At 40.5% G+C, this 18,948-nt stretch overlaps 1 long non-coding RNA gene across 1 annotated transcript in view; it reads right to left on the reverse strand.

The window, feature by feature from the left end:
• Positions 1–212: 212 nt before the first annotated feature.
• The window catches only part of LOC108176570 (uncharacterized), a 31,432-nt gene continuing 12,696 nt past the window's right edge, over positions 213–18,948 (reverse strand). Inside the window, exon 3 of the long non-coding RNA XR_007918497.2 lies at positions 213–2,350. This is a non-coding gene — a long non-coding RNA (uncharacterized lncRNA). The remainder of the gene's footprint in view (positions 2,351–18,948) is intronic.

The raw sequence follows: 18,948 nt of genomic DNA on the forward strand, positions 1-18,948 counted from the left end.
AGTTGCTGAAATATAAAGTGACTCAGTACTACTGTGTCACATTCATGGAATTTGCATTTAGTTAAGCTCTTAAATACAATTATCTACCAGCATTTGTTTAAAATTCTCTAAATACATATGCATGCATTTATATGAATATATTTATAGGAATGGATCTATACATATATATAAAATCTCATGCATATATAAACCATCAATATAAATACCTTATGCTGGGTGTATGTATATAGTAGCCTGGAACTCTTCAATCCAAATGTCACATAAGGTCAGACACAAGAGTTCCATATTACTGATTCAAATTCCAGTAAAGAAAAGAGTAAAATAGCCTTCCACTCTGATTTTCAGATTTAGACTCATCCATTGGCCCTGATAAGTATAGAAAGAAAGATCTTTGACTTTTTATAGAGTGACATATTTCTCTCTTCCTCTCTGGATCTCCAACCATATTTATTTTCCTCTTTCCAAAAAAAGAAATCTCATTATAATTCCTTTCCTAACACTTCTCACCCCCACTAACATAAAAAAAATCTACCACTTCTCAAATGCTTCTTTGTTGCAGACACAAATCTCAGCACAGTAAGAACCAAATGCTGAAAAATGATCTGCAGCTTCTCGTTCTCAGTAGATAATTCCAACCCTTGAAATGCAATCCAGCCACGTCACACCATCACTAGGACTTACTGATTGGAAAAAATCCATAGTCAGTGAAATATTTTAATTTAAAAATTTTCAATTCTATAAGTAAAACTCTTGTGCCCTAAGAGGGTTCAGATTTATTTGTTTCAAAAATATTTGACTGCAAACCATGTTCAAATTGCACTGTGTTGGGGGAAAACACAGACAAGCAAACTTTAATCCTGTCCTTGAGGATTTTAGGGAAAGTAAGTCTGCATATAAATTATAATTCAAGGGGGAATGTGTTAAGTGTCAAACCAATCATCCTTACCCTTTGTCATTAAACCACATTTTTAATGGCTTATTGAAAATATGCAAACTAACTCTACAGCAAGTCATCCATAATTACAATGACATAATACAGGTAAAAATGTCTACCGTTATATGCAGACACATTCATAGGACTGGCACTATTCCTTGGTTAACACTTCAGCTCCTGCTCAGTACTGCCTTGGCCCCATCATTGTAGATCCTCAGTGGCGAAGTCCTCAGCGGTTCCCATGAAAAGTCTAATTTTCTTTCAAGCCTTGACTTTGTTCTACTCTTTTTGTTTCTGTTCTACTCTCTTATTTCTTACATCAAATTGTATCAGGAAACACGTAGTTCAGCATTTTACGTAATCCTGAATTGCACACATCTGCATCAGGAAGGGCTCTGTTGTTGGCAGACGGAGTGAGCAGCTGTCCCAGCTTCCCCCAGAATTAGGTGCTTCTTGAGATACAATACTCATAACGCTAAAATGGAAAAAAAAAATTCCTCATAATAGGAAACCCAATACCAAAATTTACTCACTATAAAAGCAATATTATATTATACAAGTCAGTAGCATGTACCAGGGAAGTCAGGTAGTTCCAGGAAGACCAGACCCAAATGCTTGAAGATTGTCATACTTCAGTTTTTGCTATTCCTGCTTCTGTTCCCTCCCTCCTCCTTCCCTTTACCCTGTGCAAGATTTAATTCCAACCCCTACATCATCACCTATCAGTCCATCTAAATCCTCCCACATCCACATGCAAATGTGGAATAAAGAGGAAAGATATCTCTTCTATTCCCAACAGTTTGTAAAAGGGCCTACCTTTTGTTGACCCAAATTGGGTCACCTGCCCTTTCCCTGAGCCAAAAGGAAATGAATGCTGCTTAGCTTAGGTTTAGATCACATGCTCGTATATGAATCTAGGAGATAGGTCCACTCGAACGATGAGAACTGAGAGAGAAGATACAAGACGTTCTCCAAAGGAAATAAAAAACAAACAAACAAACAAACAAACAAAACAAAAACAAACAAACAAACAAAAAAAAAAAAAAAACAAGGAAAAACCACCAGGTTCCTGAAGCACACTCCCTTCCCCACATCCAGGTAACAAAACATCATGATGTCGCCTGAACTGTTTCAAATATCCTATACGTGGAGCAATTCCACTGAGAGCCACTGATGGAAGAAAGGCTTACAGTCGGGACAATGTTAATGGGGAAGGCAGTTGGCTTCAGAGGGAAGTGAACAAACCCAGAGGTAGAGATGGATTTGTATCAATATCTCACTAACATAAGTGTTATTGATATGAAGGTAACTTTTAAAACATCTTCTACAGTTTTTACAATGCCTCATAGTGAAGTTTTATGAATTTTGAATTCCATACTGCTGGTTCTTGTTCTTTTCCAAAGGCGTTGTGAGTACCTAAGCCAGAGACACGGAGAAGACAAAAGTTATCTAGTTATCAGGGAAGGTTTGGTTTTAGTTAATTCTAGGCCCATATCTGCATTTGATATTATTCAGATTGCTTTATCTGCTTTAGACTGAAATTACCAGAACAGAAACTTGGCTTTGTTGTAAAGTCATAAAATTCATTTCATTCTGATTCTAAAGTAAGCCAACCATGGCTAGAAATTTTGCAACTTTTACTAAGAATACATTCTTGATTAAAAATAATAGAAATTATTCCAAATCATACTTTCTAGCCAACTTCATGGTTCCCCTGGAGAGCTAATGGCTCTATTTCAATAAAAATTCAAGTAAAAACAGGTGTCTATAATATCATACCTTATCTAAACTACAGGCACAGAAGAATAATGGAATAATCTTAAAATGCCTTCATCCTCCCTGGAATGAAACAACAGCCAATTCTGTGTTCCACAGGTGGCCTATTCATCTTAAGTTTCTTGGAAATAAATGACATTTCATCATTCTACCATTTCCCTTTCCCCACTCCTCACATTGCACACGACTCTCAGGGATGCTTGAACCCTGCAGGAAGCAACATCGAATCAATGGCAGATGGCCTCTTTATTTTCAATGTTTCTAGAAATGCCCAGCAAGAATCCTCTTGCTGGGGTGCCGGTGCTGTGGCCAGTAGGTTAAAGCCCTATCCCACAGCACAGGCATCCCAAATGGGTGCCAGTGCCAACCCAGCTCTTTGCTAATGTGCCTGGGAAAGCAGTGGAAGATGACCGAGGTGCTTGGGTCCCTGCACCTGAGTGGGAGACCAGGAAGCTCCTGGCTCCTGGCTTTGGATCTGCCCAGCTCTGACCGTTGCAGCCATTTGGGGAGCAAACCAGCAGATGGAAGATCTTTCTCTCTGTCTCTACCTCTTTCAGTAACTCTTTCAAATAAATAAATCTTAAAAAAAAAAAAAAAAAGAATCCTCTTGCTGAACTGGAAGAGAGGTTTGGAGACAAGAAAGCAAATTTTAGGGACTCTGCCGAGAGCCATCAGGTAGCTAGGATGGGTGCGTGCAAGTACATCCAGGAGCTACAGAGAAAGAAGCGGTCAGATGTCATGCTCTTTCTCCTGGGACTCCACTGCTGACAGCACCACCACAGAGTGCCCCGCCCCACCTGATGGGACAAGGCACACAGACTGGGATAGAGGGCCAAGCAAAGTTATGTCATCTATAGGATGTATGGGCGCTGAGGTGGCCACAGGTGCCAGTTCTTAAGGATGCAACCTATGGTATGTGCAACATGGTGTTAACCAGGTCAAGTCTGTGCAAAGCCTTCAGTCTGCTACCGGGGAATGAGCTGAGCGCCACTGTGGGGCTCTGAGCAGCCTCAATTATTAGCGGCTTGGTGCTCATTGACCCATTTCATAAAGCCATCGGAACAAATCTAAGAATCAGTAGATCGCCAGAACAGTCCCCAAGCACAGGGAAATGCATGCGGTGACATCTGCAAGGCCGCCAGAGTCATGGCCTTGGGAGTGGCCACATATTCTACCTCACTATTGGTGGTTCTCATGACATGGCCTGGAGAAGGTGCTCTACCCTCCAGCTGCACCATTACAGCTAACTCCAGTGATGTTTGTAAAATTCATAAAAAAAAAATTGTAGGGCATCAAAAAAAAAATTGTAGGGACCGTGTGGAAAACAAGCCATCACAGAAAATGGCCACCAGTGCTTGGTCATGCATTACATGGATGATAGCTTACTTGCTCACAAGAATGTGGCAACCCTGAAGGCCTGTCTAAATGAGATAGTAAGAAATTTACAATTCCTGGGCTTAGCTATTGCCACAGTAAAGACGCAACATTTTCCTCCCTTTCAATTCCTGGGTTATCAGATCTCCTCCCAGATATCTCCAATGGGCCCAAACCTAAAAGTCAAACATAAATACTCACTTAATGAACTTCAACAACTATGCGGCCAAATCAATTGGCTGAAACTCTTTCTTCCCCTAACCCCAACAGGGCTTACACCGCTATTCCATTTACTGACTAAGGGGAACAGCCCTTCCTCAAAAATCACTTTGACATCAGCAGCCGAATCCACTATAGAAAAGATCAACAGCAGTTGTCAAATTTAAAGACCTTTAGATATGATCCTCCGGTGCCTCTATTTGCCACAACCATATCTACCCTCAAGGACCCCTTAGGAGCTATTTGGCAACAACATGGACCACTTTTTGGGGGCACACATAGCCTGGAGTGAGTGTCGTAAAATAGTTGACAAAGTAGATGCCTTCCTTATGATGGGGCTTAAATTAAGATATTATGCCAATAAGAGATTTAACACAGAGCCAGCCATAGTGGTCCTACCCCTATCGCAATTAGAACTGTCCACACTGATGCAGAATAGCATGCTCTTTCAAACTTTAATGATAAATTTCCCAGGACAGGTTAACAATCACCTGCTGGTGGACAGGCTACTCCAGACGTTACAAACCTTAGAAATAGACTATCTAAAACATGTTTTCCCTGTTAATCAACCTATACCCATGGCACCATGTGCATTTATGGATACCAACAAGTCACTATTTGGAGTAGTGATCAAATCCTCAAAAGAAAAAGATAAGATCCATGTAGAACCCCACGGGGGATCTGTACAGTTGGGAGAAATAAAGACAATAGTCAAGGTACTACTCCTCAGCCAGGATGGGCCGGAAAATATACAGCAAATACTCAGTACAGGACAATGATGCATAGAAGGAGATTTTACATATATTTTCTCCCTGGAGAATATTTATTTCTTTGGGGGTTTCCTACTCCTGCTGATCCTCTTTCTAGCTTTTATTCCAGCCTGTGTCCGCTGCTCCATCCGGTCGATAAGGAATGCGTGTCCGACATCCAAATCAACCAGATACTACTCAGTCGCGAGGCTCACTACCACCTGTAGTATGCCCAGCTTCGGTTTGGGCTGCACGAGTGTAATACACACCCCTCCACCCCCAGAAGAGGCAACGCAAACCTTGGGTCATCTCCTGTGGAAGGCTGCTTAGTCAGTGACAGGTAAGATCCCTCGGGGGACAACCTAAGGCCCCAAGAGTGTGGTCAACAATGGCATGGCTAATGGCATGCCTCCCACTGATTTGGAAAAATAAAAAGGGGGGGGAAATGTAGGAAAATAAGCCATCACAGAAGATGGTGCTGGTGGCCACAAGTGATGTGTAACCAACCGACCAGGAAATGGCAGCAGGGAGCGGCCACAGAAGTACTCTGCCCAGCAACCAGCACCTGTAGGCCGACTAAAGAAACGCCCTCTGAGCCGATTGTCTAGAACCCCTATATAAGCTGCTGCACTAACTGAAATAAACCAATTTGCAAGCCGCTCGCCACTAACTTGCTTCTTCCCAACTCCCGGTGTCTGTCTCGTGACTCCGCACCATCTTACCCCCAGCCACCAAGGAAGAACCCAAGTGAGACAACTAGTGTCTTCTGCTCAAGGAAAAAAACATGTTAACACCCTAACCCAGGCCAAATTCTGCAGTTCCTGCCATGCACATAATCTAGCATTACGGTAAGTTACCTTTGGCTTGTCACACTCTATGGCAATGTATATCTGACAAACGCTGACATTGCTGGCTTTAAGCACTGTGCTCCTATTGGATTGTTCAGTGATTATAGAAGCTTCCCACAGTGAGTATTGTTACCACTACCACCCACATGTCAGAGCTGAGAAACAGGAGCAGTGTGGGTACACCACCCTCACGTGTCACAGAGATGGGATTGTCTGATATTGGAACTTGCACTTTTTATATATTTTTCTAAAAGTATTTATTTTAGAAGCAGAGCGACAGAGAGAGGAAAAGAGAGGGGGCGGGTCTTCCGTCTGCTGGTTCACTACCCAAGTGGCCACAATGGCCGGAGCTGAGCCCATCCAAAGCCAGGAGCCAGGAACTTCTACCAGGTCCCCCATGTTTGTGTAGGGGTCTGAGCACCTGGGCCATCTTCCACTGCCCTCCCAGGCCACCAGCAGGGAGCTAGATAGGAAGTGGAACAGCCGGGACATGAACCAGAGCCCATAGGGGATGAAGCTGCTGCAAGCAGGGGCTTAACATACCATACCACAGTGTTGGCTCCAGAACTTACACTTTTTAAACTGTGTTCTTTACTTTCTGCTAGAACCAGCACCATTCTATAAGCATGATACTCATGAGAGTCAACTCAAGCCATATCTTGGCAAGGCTTAAATCTACAGTCTTGCCTGTGTCTATTTAAGAAGCTGCAAGCCTACCAGGGAATGAGCAGAGCACATCACTATGGGAGTTTGGATCAGGAGAGCCCACCTTGATGGCCCTGACAGGCTCAGCTGTCTAGGAATGCATAACGAGAGGCAGAGAGGCTTCACAGGAAGGAGTTGTGGATGCCAGGATTCTGTCCTGGGCTCTCTTGCTAAGTTCTTAGCTCTGTGGCCTTGGGAAAGGTAACTGAACCTCTCTGTGCCTCCTAACCATTAACCAGAAGCTGTGACTGTTGTACAGAGATATTGGAAGGATTCAGGGCGGTGGTCCTCACTGAGGGCTGAGACTAGGCCTGGCGCACAGTACCCACCCAGTACCTGTGATTTGAACAGATGACAAGGAAACAGAGGAGCAAGGACAGAGCAAGAGCAGCTGTGTGACTTGATGAGATAGACCCCAGATCTAGAGGAAATTGGTGCATCAATGGGAAGTTAACGATTTTAACATCTTTCTGATCTTTCTTGGTTCTTCATTTACCCTTCCCCAGTCTTGTTAAATCCATTTAGGCTTGTTAACATTGACCTTTTCATGATAATAATAATTCTTCAATTATTGGGTTCTTATGTTCCAAGCACTGGGTGTGCTAAATCCACGCAGCAATTCTCTAAGGTAGATGTTATCTACTTCCCACTAGGAGACAAGGATACTGAAGCAGTGATACTGAGCGTCTTGTTCTCTCAGTTAGAGGGTGGCCCAGAATCTGATTTGAGCTGGATTTTTCTGCCGAGTCTAACCCTTTGATGCTGTAGCCGCTCACCACCAACACCACTACCCTCACCATCCTCCTCCTCATCATACCTCAACTTTACTGAGATAGCACTGGTGAATTTCCAGTGTTGTTTTAAGTAAAGAGCTTTGCACATATAAACATGCTAGTTTATAGTCTTATAGAGAGAATGTCTTTACTATGCCCATTATATACTTAAAGACATGACACCGTGAGCAGTTAAACCTGCGTTCAGATCTTGGCAGACTGGATCCAGAGCCTTTCAACTCAATACCTTGCCAGTGGATCTCCCCACAATGGCTTCACCTGCTACCCTTTCCAAAAACAGGTCCTTTGTTTTCTGCTTCACCACTATCTTTTCAAGGAAGAACTGTTCTTCTCATTTAAAGGAAGAAGAACTTGTGGCTCAGGGCTGTGACATGCACAAGATCACCCAGATGATCAGTATGGAAGCTGGGGGAAGCCAGGTTGCCTGATTTCAAGCCCAGCTCTATTCCTATCATACCACAGCTGCCACCAACTGCCCTGCCCACTCCCTCCCTGTCACAGATATCCCATGTGGCCCTTTCAGGACACAGTTTTCTCCATTTTCTCCAGCTATTCAAAGTATCTCATCTATAACCTCATTCTAACCCCATACCCTGCAAGCCTTTAGTTAGAAATTCACTGGAACCACAAATTTCTGTGTAGGTGTTCAAGGTCAGTCTGGCACAGAAACAGAATCTAGCCTGATTTAGGCTTAAGAAGCAACACTTCTAAGGCATTTCCTCAAGCAAGGGCCAGGCCAGCAGGACAGAGATCCTGAAGCTTATCCATGGGCTCTGTCACCAGAAACCTGGTTGGCCATAAAGGAATACTCTGCTCTCCCCTCCTTTGGAAGGGGCAGGAAACTCGGGAGGAAACTCCTCTTCATTTCAAGGAGGAAATGACAGCCAGGCAGAGCCTCAAGCGTCATGAGAAAGAAGGGATGTCCCTCTCTCCTCCCTGCTCCACAGCTCTGTTTCGAGAGGAGCACAGATCTGCTCAACTGGCCGGAGACATTATCTCAGGCTGGGCGTAATACAGCCATTCAAGGACCAATGACTCCTTAACACAGAAAGAATACTTAGATACCAAGAAAGGTCTGAGTGTCCAAATCCTAAATCTCCATATGAACACTACTCATGGGAAAATCAACAAAAGAAAGGAAAATAGCAAAAATAAATAATTCATCTGGTCACTAATATTGCTATTTTTTTCTTAGAGATTAAATTTAGAATATTAATATACTCTGGGTGATTATCTGGCAAATACTCTAACCAGAGAAGTTATTTGGGAAAAGAGACTAAATATTGCCTTTTTTATATATCTTATAGCATCTGGCAACTAGAAATATTCAGGAAAATATTTGATATTTATTAACAGATTCATTTGAATTATTGATTCAGTATTGTCACATGATAGCATTGATCCAAACTTGTGTAGTTAGACCTCTGCTTTCATTTTCATTTTGCCAACTGTAAAATATTTACTAAGTGCCTAATGTTTTCCAGATGCTAGGATATTCATTCAAAATATACATGGTTGATATCCTTTGTGAGAATACTGCCCAGAAATGGTTATGAATGAGCTGATTTGTACAAGGGGAAGCCAGGATGCTATAGAATGCAGCCACATTCAAGTTTGGAGCTTTCAGAGAATCTTTTCTGAACAAAGGGGTTTAATCTGAGAGCCCGGTGGTAATTAAGGAGTCAGAGAGCAGGCAAGTGAAGTCCAGGAACGTGGGAAGGTTTAGATGGCAGAGAAGGAATGCTGCTTCAGAAGAAAAGAAAGCAAGTAAGACCAAAGTAAAAAGGAGATCAGAAATGCGAGTACAGGTACCTCCTAAGCCATAGTAAATATTTCAGGATTTTTCCTAAGGAAATTTAACCCACAGCTTCTGCTGCCCTGGTGTCAGGCAGATAAGCAAGAGGAGGTAGCAGGAGTCTACTGTGCCAAATACAAGTCAAAGCCGTGGCAGGTGACACTCCCCAGCACATAGGAACTGCTCAGTTGGACAACATATATGCACAAATGGGAGCAAACACCAAGCCATTTTTGCTATATTCTTTCCAGATATTCCACACTCTTTAGAGTGTGGAAATAGAAATAATAAAGGCCCAGTGAATGTACAAGATCAGACAGAGACAGGTAGGTAGGAGGAATTAAATGATTAGTTAGTGTGTGAATGCGAGTGCCTTCTAAGTGACCATGAATATTCAGGTGAATGTGTCTGGCTGGAAGATTACTGAAACAGCAGGCACACAGTGGACAAAATGTACTCAAGTAAATCTCTAATTAACAGACAACATGGTATTGACTGATGCCCTGTTAGGTACGAAACCTGGGTGTACAGATGGCAGCCAACATCCAGGTGAAAGATTAAATATTCAGTAACCATCTGGATAGGGCTTGCATCACACCAGACGTCTGGATCATTGGAAACATCTGGAAGATTGACCTGACCTGCTTTTTCCATGAAAATCCACAGTGACATAAATTCGTTCATAGGGATGTAAAGGGGTTGCAATTACCCACTGGCCATGGGAGAAGCCCAGAGGAAAATAAAGCATGTTCCGAGGGTTCAGATAGATTTCAATACCAAGGCTTGGGCCATACATGCCCGAGGATCTCATTTTTTCTTTTTTTAAATCAGAAGACTTGCCCTTGGAGCATTAGGCTAAAATGCTAAAGTCTCGTTGCATCAGCTGTCTCTCTAAAATACGTTTAAATTTGTATCTCATTAAACATGGTCAGCAAAGCCATCATTTCACATTCTGGAAAATGTCAGGGAGTCCCCAGATTCTCCCTCTCGGGGCCAAAGTATCAAAGACAGGCCAGCTGTCTGAGCTGACGTCGGGGACTTCCCATTGAAACCACTGGAGCTAGCTTTGCCTGGTTGCTTCCTCTTGGATGCCATCGACATAGTGCTTTGCTATCTATTCTCCTCCAGTTTGAAAATAGAATTAGAACTAGAATGGGTGATCATTAAGGCCTAATCAAGAATCTTCCTAGACACACTGAACACAACTTAGAGGAGAGCTGTGAAGAAGATAGACAAACACATTGAGAGAGTCTCACAATAAAAACTTCCTCTCTCTAAGCACCTGACTGTCCTCAGTCTGTTACATAGAAAGATTTGTTTTAAAGTATGATGCCCTCATCAACATATTTGGGATGCACTTGGTATTGTATTGGCTTTAGATTTGGAGTTCGTTCTGGCCCACCACTTCCCAGCAGTTGTAGCCTTTTAAGCCTAAAGTTCCTTATCTGTAAAACGGAGCTAACAGGATTTTTAAAGAGCAAATACAGTAATGAGCCAATGAAAGCTATACTATTTAGTCCTTCCAAATTTTAATCAGAAGGAAACCTATGTTGAATCGACTGAAATGAAAAATCTAATCTATAAGTTATTATATGTAAAACTTAAAAATTTTATTCTGATTTATAAATTTTAATACTTTATTTTTCATGTTAATGTGATATTAATACAAAGAACACAGATTCAGTGTAGTTCATAGATACAATTCCAATATGGTATCCTCTTACTCCTGCTATCCCTCTCTCCCACATAACCACACTCCTTTTCTCTTTCTCCTTTTTTTCTCTTCTCTTCTTTCTCTCTTACTTTTTAAATTTTTGAGATAACACACTTTTAATCCACATTATAGTCAAAAGGTTAACACTCCACTAAACAGAGTTCAACAAATAAAAAGCCCCTAGTTTAGGGGAAATATAGACAGGAGGTATAATCCATAATCAAATGAAAAGATGACCACTTTAGTTCACATACAGTATATTTTAAAATAACTACAGATCACTGAAACTATAGTACTATATTATCCTTAACCACTGCTTTGACAAAGATAGAAAACAGAGTTTGACAAAACCATATTTGCAGCCTTACTTATACACACAGGAATTTCATTCATTTTTTAAAAATTTTTTTCCTTTTTAATTTTAGCTCCCACATGTAAGGGAAAACATGCAGTATTTGTCTTTCTGTGTCCAGCTTATTTCACTCAATATGATTTCCTCCAGTTGGTCCATTCTGATTCAAATGCTAGAATTTTCTTTCTTAAATCTGAAAAATATTGCATCATGTTTATCTATCACATTTTCTTTATCCATACATATGCTGATGGACACCTTGGCCGATTCCATATTTTGGCTATTGTGAACAGTACTGCTATAAACACGGAGATTCAGGTACCCCTTTGATACAACCTGTTTATGTCTTTTGTTTATAAAATGAGTAACAGGATGGCTGAATCACATGGCAAGTCTATTTCTAGTTTTTAAGATATCTCCCTACTGTTTTCTACAGCAACTGCACTAATTTACATTCCCAACAATAGTTCATAAGAGTTCCCCTTTTTCCACATCTTCACAGTATTTGTCATTCTTTGTGTTTTGAATTTTAGCCATTCTGACAATGGTGAGTTGGTATCTCATTGTTGTTTTGGTTTGTATGTCCCTGATGGCTAGTGATGCTGAGCATTTTTTCATATATTTGTTAGACATTTGTATTTCTTCTTTTGGGAACTGTCGATTGAGGTCCTTATTCCATTTCTTTTTTTTTTTTTTTAGATAAATTTTATTTATTTGAAATACAGAGTTACAGAGAGAGGTAGAGCCAGAGAGAGAAAGGTCTTCCATCCACTGGTTCACTCCCCAAATGACCGCAATGGCCAGAGCTGAGCCAATCTGAAGCTAAGAGCTTCTTCCGGGTCTCCCACACAGTTGCAGGGTCCCAAAGACTTGGGCCATCTTCTTCTTTTTCTCAGGTCATAGCAGAGAGCTGGATCATAACTGGAGCAGCCGGGGCTCAAACCAGCACCCATATGGGATGCCAGCACTGCAGGCCATGGCTTTAACCCACTGCACAACAGTGCCAGCCCCCTTTATCCATTTCTTAACTGGATTCATTGCTTTTTGCTGTTGAGTACATGGATTTTTTTTATATTCATATATAGAAGGGCACTTAATATACAATTTCTGTAGTCTATATAATTTTACTTGAAATTTTTTGTGGTTGGTTTTCTCTTTTGGTCTTCTTTCCTATGGTAGTGATCTAGAGTTGAAAAATTGCTTTTACCTTTAAGAAGATTCTTCAATGAGATAATCAAATATTCACCAAATAATTTGATAAGGTTTATTTAATCAAGATAAGATTTAAAAAATTGTTCATGTTGCTGTACTATCTTTTTTTCCTGATTACAGAAGTAATATAGAATAATTGTAACAAATTAGGAAAAACATACAGGTATAAACAATATACTTATGTATAATCACTCTAATGAGGAGAAATACAGTAACATTAGGCTGTTTCCTTTGTCTCTTTATTCCAGTATGTGTACCATATGCCCATGTGATCAGTAATATTTGACATCAGGATTGCTTAATATTGTTTTAATCCCAACTTTTGAGATTAAGAAAATTCCTGTATCCTTTATTATTTTAAGTGAACTTGAGTTTTAAATGCTGCCTAATATTTCACCCTATAGATGGACCTTAATGCATGTAACCATGGAAACTCACCTGGATTAAGAATTAGATAGCACTTTGGAATCCCAGTGCCCTATGCCATGGACTTCCACTTTGATAGTCAAAGAGAAAAAGTTGAGGATTTGTCACAAGGCTATTTGCAAAGTGATAATAAACTAGATCACAGAGATTCCTACAAGACTCTAAATACGAAGGATGCATTTGAGTCGGCCCTATCCTTGCTGAGTGATGGAAATAGTGAGTCTCTCTCCTATCTTGAACTTTTAAAAACAAGTGCAAACTTGTAGCTTGTCTTTTCAAAGAGAAAACTGTGACACTTGGGTTCTCTTTTATATACGGAAGCTCCAAGACAAACTGAAGGTAGAAAGGAGAGCACCTGGCAAGGTCAAGTCTTTCTCACCAACTGATGCTAAACACGGAGCCAGAGGGACAGAGCCATGGAAGGCAACTTGAGTTCTCACCATGGACAGATTCAGCTCGATTCTTTTATCTGTAGCCGTTGGGGAAGAAGGAGCTCAAATCTTAAGAAATCAAAAGTAAACACTGACACTGGCTTTCAACCAACGGATATGATTTCTAAGACCTTACAAATTGTAGGAACAGAGCCCTCACAAAGCCCTCCAAGCCCTCCTCCCGACTGGTTCTTTGCTGTGATTCTCATCCAGGTTCTGTCATTCCAGGCTCACCCATTATCTTTCTCCAGTGTCCAGTGTGTCCCCAAACAGCTAGGCACAGCAAGACAAGAGGGGAAAGAAAGCAGGCTGTGTTCTTAGCTTCCATTTTTACTTTTCAGCACATCTTTGGATGTTCTGAAGTTTGGGGTAGCAGAAACACTTGGGTGCCATTATTACATAATTTAAGATCCTAACTCCTTTTCCTAAGTATGTAAACTTAATGGATCATAGTGAATCTCCAAGTGGATGTTGGATTGATTCTTCTTCCCAAGTGGTTCCTTGTCATGATTGTTTCTTCAGGGTCCTGGGCTTCCCAGGACATAGAAACAAATGACTTAGATAGAAGGAGGATGTCCTTCACTCCAAATCTCCTCACTCTACACACCCATTTATTAATAAATAGGTAGAGTTATTGGCTGTACACATTCACATTAATTTATCTACACCTTGTGTCACTGACTTGTTTGACCAATGGCATGTACACAGAAGTGACAGTGTGCCAGTTTTGAGCTTGGACTTTAAAAGTCACTGTATATTTCTACTTGCCATCTGGGTTCCTATCTTTCCCAATGAGAAATGTGCTAGTTAGTCTGCTGTGCAAGAAGGATGAGAGGAAGCAGAAGACCAAACTTGGAGCCATCCTCCACTAAGCTTTGTCCAGATGACAGCTGGGTATATAAGGGAAATCAATACACATTGTGATTTGTCACTAGAATGTTTTGATTATTTGATACTGATACATATATGCATGCATTCATTCTTCATTCAACAGCAATATGTAGAGTTTCTTTGATATGTGAGTGGTTGTGCAAAGTAGGAACTATGGTACAACAACAAAAAGACATGGTTCCTGTCCTAGATAGACCATAGTTTATAGTAAGGCTATGAATTGGTCAGTGAGGACTGCTCTAAAAAATATACCAGTGACTGGTTAGTCTAAACATCAAATATGTGTTTCTCACAGTTTTGGTGATTGGAAAGTCCAAGATCAAGGCACTAGTCCATCTAATATTTGGTGAAGGCCCACTTCCTGGCTTGTAGATGGACATCTTATCCTTGTTTGCTCACAGGGTAGAGAAAGGAAGACACAAGCTCTTTTGTGTTTCTTCATAGAAGAGCACTCATTCCATTCACAAATTCACCTGCATAACCTAATTGTCTCCCTAAGGCCTCAACTTCTAATACCATCATATTGGAGATCCAACTTCAACTACAAATCTTAGGGGGACACATTCAGTCCACGATATGCAGATAAGAAGCAGATACGGGCCTCAGTGATGTGAGTACGGCATTCACAGAATGTCAGGCCAGAATGTCCTCATCCACCAAAAAGACGATGAAGGACAGGTACTTGTTTGGGTCATGGCGCACTTTATTCGTTGAATAAAATTTGAATAAAAAATAATGACTTAGCTAACACCAGGAGAGTAAACAATGAAGCAAAATAGTATATATATATGGATGGAATGATACAGAAGGCAGAGGAACTGGGGAGCCATGCTCCAGTCAGAAGATACAGAGAGGCAAAGGCCAAGATAACAGATATAATTGAATACACATTCCTCTCTTGGGTACCAATTTGAGATTCTTGCACTTAAAACTATGGCACTCAGAAGTCAGTGTGCCAAAGAAGTACCTGAGATATGTATTTAAAATGTAAACTCCCAGTCTTTGCACAAAAGAGATCCCAAATTAGTAAGGCTTATGGAAATCTGGGAATCTGAATTCTAGTAAGATTCATAGGTGTGTCTTAGAGAGCAGCACTCCAGAAGCAGAATTAATTGACCATATTAAAACAGACATTTCTTCTAATGCGTTGAAAGTGAAACAAAATACAATATTTAATGCCTGATTACTTTAGTTTGATTCCTTTTTGGTAGTTTTTTTTTAGGGGGCAGGTGGGGAGGGGTTGAGGGGGGAATTGGAGGAGGAGGTATACAAGATTGTTTTAACAAAAGGATACTAAGAAGCCAGAGTTGAGGCACAGTGGGTTAAGCCACTATCTGCAATGCCAGCATCCCATATGGGGGCTGGTTCAAGTCCCAGCTGCTCCACTTCTGATCTAGTTCCCAGCTAATGGCCTGGAAAAGCAGTGGAAGATGGCCCAAGCGCTTGGGCCGCTGTACCCAGTTGGGAGATTTGAAATAAACTCTGGCTCCTGGCTTTGTCCTGACCCAGCCCCGGCCATTATGGCCATTTGGAGTGTGAACCAGTGGACTTGCACTCACTCGCTCGCTCGCTCTCTTCCTCCCTCCCTCCCTTCATCTCTCTGTAACTCTGCTTTTCAAATAAATTAAATAAATCTTAAAAAAGAAGAAAAGGAGACTAAGACTTTGATTTAGGGCAAAATTTCTAAGATTTTTTTTCTGGGGCTTCCATGTTCTGCAAATATATAATATAATCCTCTAAGCTCTAGCCTACTGGCTACTTTCCAGTTCCTCTGCTATGCTGAATGTCTATTTACCTGTCTGCTGCTCTTATCATATTATGAACAATTCCAAAGAAAGCACAAAAAGTAAAATCAATTTTATATCACACAGCATCTGGCATATAAAATGTACATTTAAAAATATTAATTCAGTCACAGATTGAAATGTTTATTAGCAATGGCAAGTGTGTTTTGATAAGTGAAGCATGACCAGACTGAACTGTTTATTTTTGGAACTGGAGTATAATTAAGAATTTTGATGGTGTTCAGTTTTAATATTGTACCATTTGGCCATATTCATACAGCCTAGCTAAAATCATTTCCTTTATCTTTGGTTATTTTTAAAAAGAAATACATTTTAGCAAAATATTTATTCTGTTATATGTTAATAGAAATAAAATTTTAAATCTTCTCAGATATGAAATAAAAGCTAAAATTTGCTAAACACTCTGTGTTAGCTATTTGCCAATAACTTGACATATACTATGTAGAATATTCCCAAGAGAACTTTGACATTTAATTATTAATACACCCAATTTGAACTTCTGGTTTCAGTTCCAACATGGAAAGAGCCTGTAAGTCATCACTCTTGTCCTTACAATAACAAAAATTCTGGTCAATATAAAATTCACTGACTTTTCTTAGAAGAGTCAGAAAACTGAGCTTGAAAGACGGTCATCCTGAGGTCAAGACAGACAAGCATCTATGATTACAGAGTCACAGTCAAGTTCTGCTTAGATGGAGCAACCACACACATAAATTGGTCGGAATTTTAATGGCAATTCTCAAGAGTTGATGTAGACTAACTGTCTACTAGCATGACAATGACATACTCACTGGGAGATGCAACAGCCTTAGAGGGTTCCCCAAACTTCCATGAGCTTTACTTTCAGGAACCCCATGGAGTCCAAGAAAAATCCTCTCCTGGTAATCCTGGTGAAATATTCTAAGTCCTTTTTCTATAACAAAGGTTTGCTTTCCAAGAGAAAAGATCCTACCAGCCTTAGAGAATGGCATTTTTCCCAATCCAAGCCCTCTAAGCTTTCTGTCTCACCCAAAGGGTGCAGGGAGGGAGTAATTACAGTTGACAGAGTCCCAGGCTGCCCAGGGCAAGGTATTGGGGTAAGGGGGTAAAAGCTACTCCTGTGGAGCAACCTTTGTAAGGGTCACAGCCCAGAGACATAGACCTTCTATAGACTGTAATTTAAGTAGAAGGATACACAATGTTCTTCCTCCTCTGTACCTTTCCACCACAGTAACAGGGCTCTGGTCTAACAGCAGTGGCTTACAGCTGTGAAGCAACTGCATGATGCAGACTCCCTTTGAGGAGGAACACTTAGGGAGGCCCAAAGGCAAGAGGAGAGACAACAAGGACATTAGAGGAATTTGAAGCCTCTGACACCTTTAGCCACAGTGAGGATTAAACACAGTTCAATTCCTGGACAGACAGACAAAATCCTCATGTAAGGTCTCTAGTACTCAGTACAACATGTTTCACTTTCAACAAAAAAAATTTACAAGGCATGTCAAAAGCCAAGAAAAAATGTAGTGAGCAGAGAGACAAAGCAATAATTAGTGTCCATCTCAAGTCTGACACAGATGTTAGAATTGTTAGGCATGATATTTAAAAACCTGTGATTAACATGTTAAGGGCATCAATGGAAAAAAAACTGGCAACACATAAGAACAGAGAAGTGACATAAATAGAGATGAAAACTCTAAGGAAGAATTAAAAGGAAACACTAGAAATCAAAAATACTCTAACAGAAATGAAGAATGCCTTTGATGGACTCATTACTAGAGTGGATTTGCAAGGAATCAGTGAATTTTAAGACAGGTCAATAGAAACTTCCCAAATAAAAACAAAGAGAAATAAGAAGGGAGGGGAAAGATATAAAGATCAGAAAACCCAAGAACTACAGGAGAGTTTCAAAAGATGCAACATACATATCATTGAAATATATATAAAAAGAGAGAAGTGAAAATGGAGTACAGGAAATATTTGAAGTAACGATAGCTGAGAAGTTTCAAAATTAATGGCAGATGTCAAAACACAGATACACAGAGCTCAGAGAGCACCAAGCAGGACAAATACAAAACCAAACACAAAAAACACTTAGGTATATACTTTTGAAAAACAACTACAAATAAAAAACCTTGGAGGAAACTGGGTAGAGAGAGAACATACTTTACCTCTACAAAAACAAGGATAAGAATTACAGCAGACTTCTCATTAGAAACCATGTAAGCAAGAAAACAGATGAGTGAAATATTTAAACTGTTGGGGAAAAAAAAAACAACTTAGACTTCTATATTCAGCAAAGTTATCTTTTAAAAGTGCACGTATTGGGGGTTAGCACGTGGTAAGCAGGTTAAGTTGTTAAGATGCCTGCAATGCTGGCATTCCATCTGGGGGCCGGTTCCTGTGTAGACTGATCCACTTCTGATCCAGCTCCCTGCTAATGGCCTGAGAAAAACAGTAGAAGATGGTTAGAGTGTTTGGCCCCTTTCACCATGTGGGAGACCTGGATAAATCTCCTGGCTTCAGCCTGGCCCAGTTCCGGCCACTGTGATCACCTGGGGAGTAAACCAGGGGATGTTAAGCCCCTCCCTATCCCTCTCCCTCTGTGTACTTTGACTTTCAAATAAACACATCAAGGTTTTAACTTCTGTTAAATTTTGTTATGAAGCTGAAACTGCTGTAAGAAATAAAATCTATTAACTCTGTTTAAAGTTAAAGAGAAATAACTCAAATTTGAACATGAAGAAATTAGGCTGAGAGGGGTCTCTAATTTATCTGAGGGCACAAAGATAGCAGGAAAGAGAAACAACTCCAATTAAGCCTGACACTTAATAGAATTGCCAGTGTGATCCTCACAGAATTTCTCATTCTCACTACAGGGTTTTGTTAAAGAAGCATCAGAGATTTCTTAAATTTAAGCTGTAACGACAAAGAAGGAAATGAAAAA

The sequence above is a fragment of the Oryctolagus cuniculus genome, chromosome 6 (assembly GCF_964237555.1).
Source record: "Oryctolagus cuniculus chromosome 6, mOryCun1.1, whole genome shotgun sequence".
In the NCBI taxonomy this organism is placed as follows: domain Eukaryota; kingdom Metazoa; phylum Chordata; class Mammalia; order Lagomorpha; family Leporidae; genus Oryctolagus; species Oryctolagus cuniculus.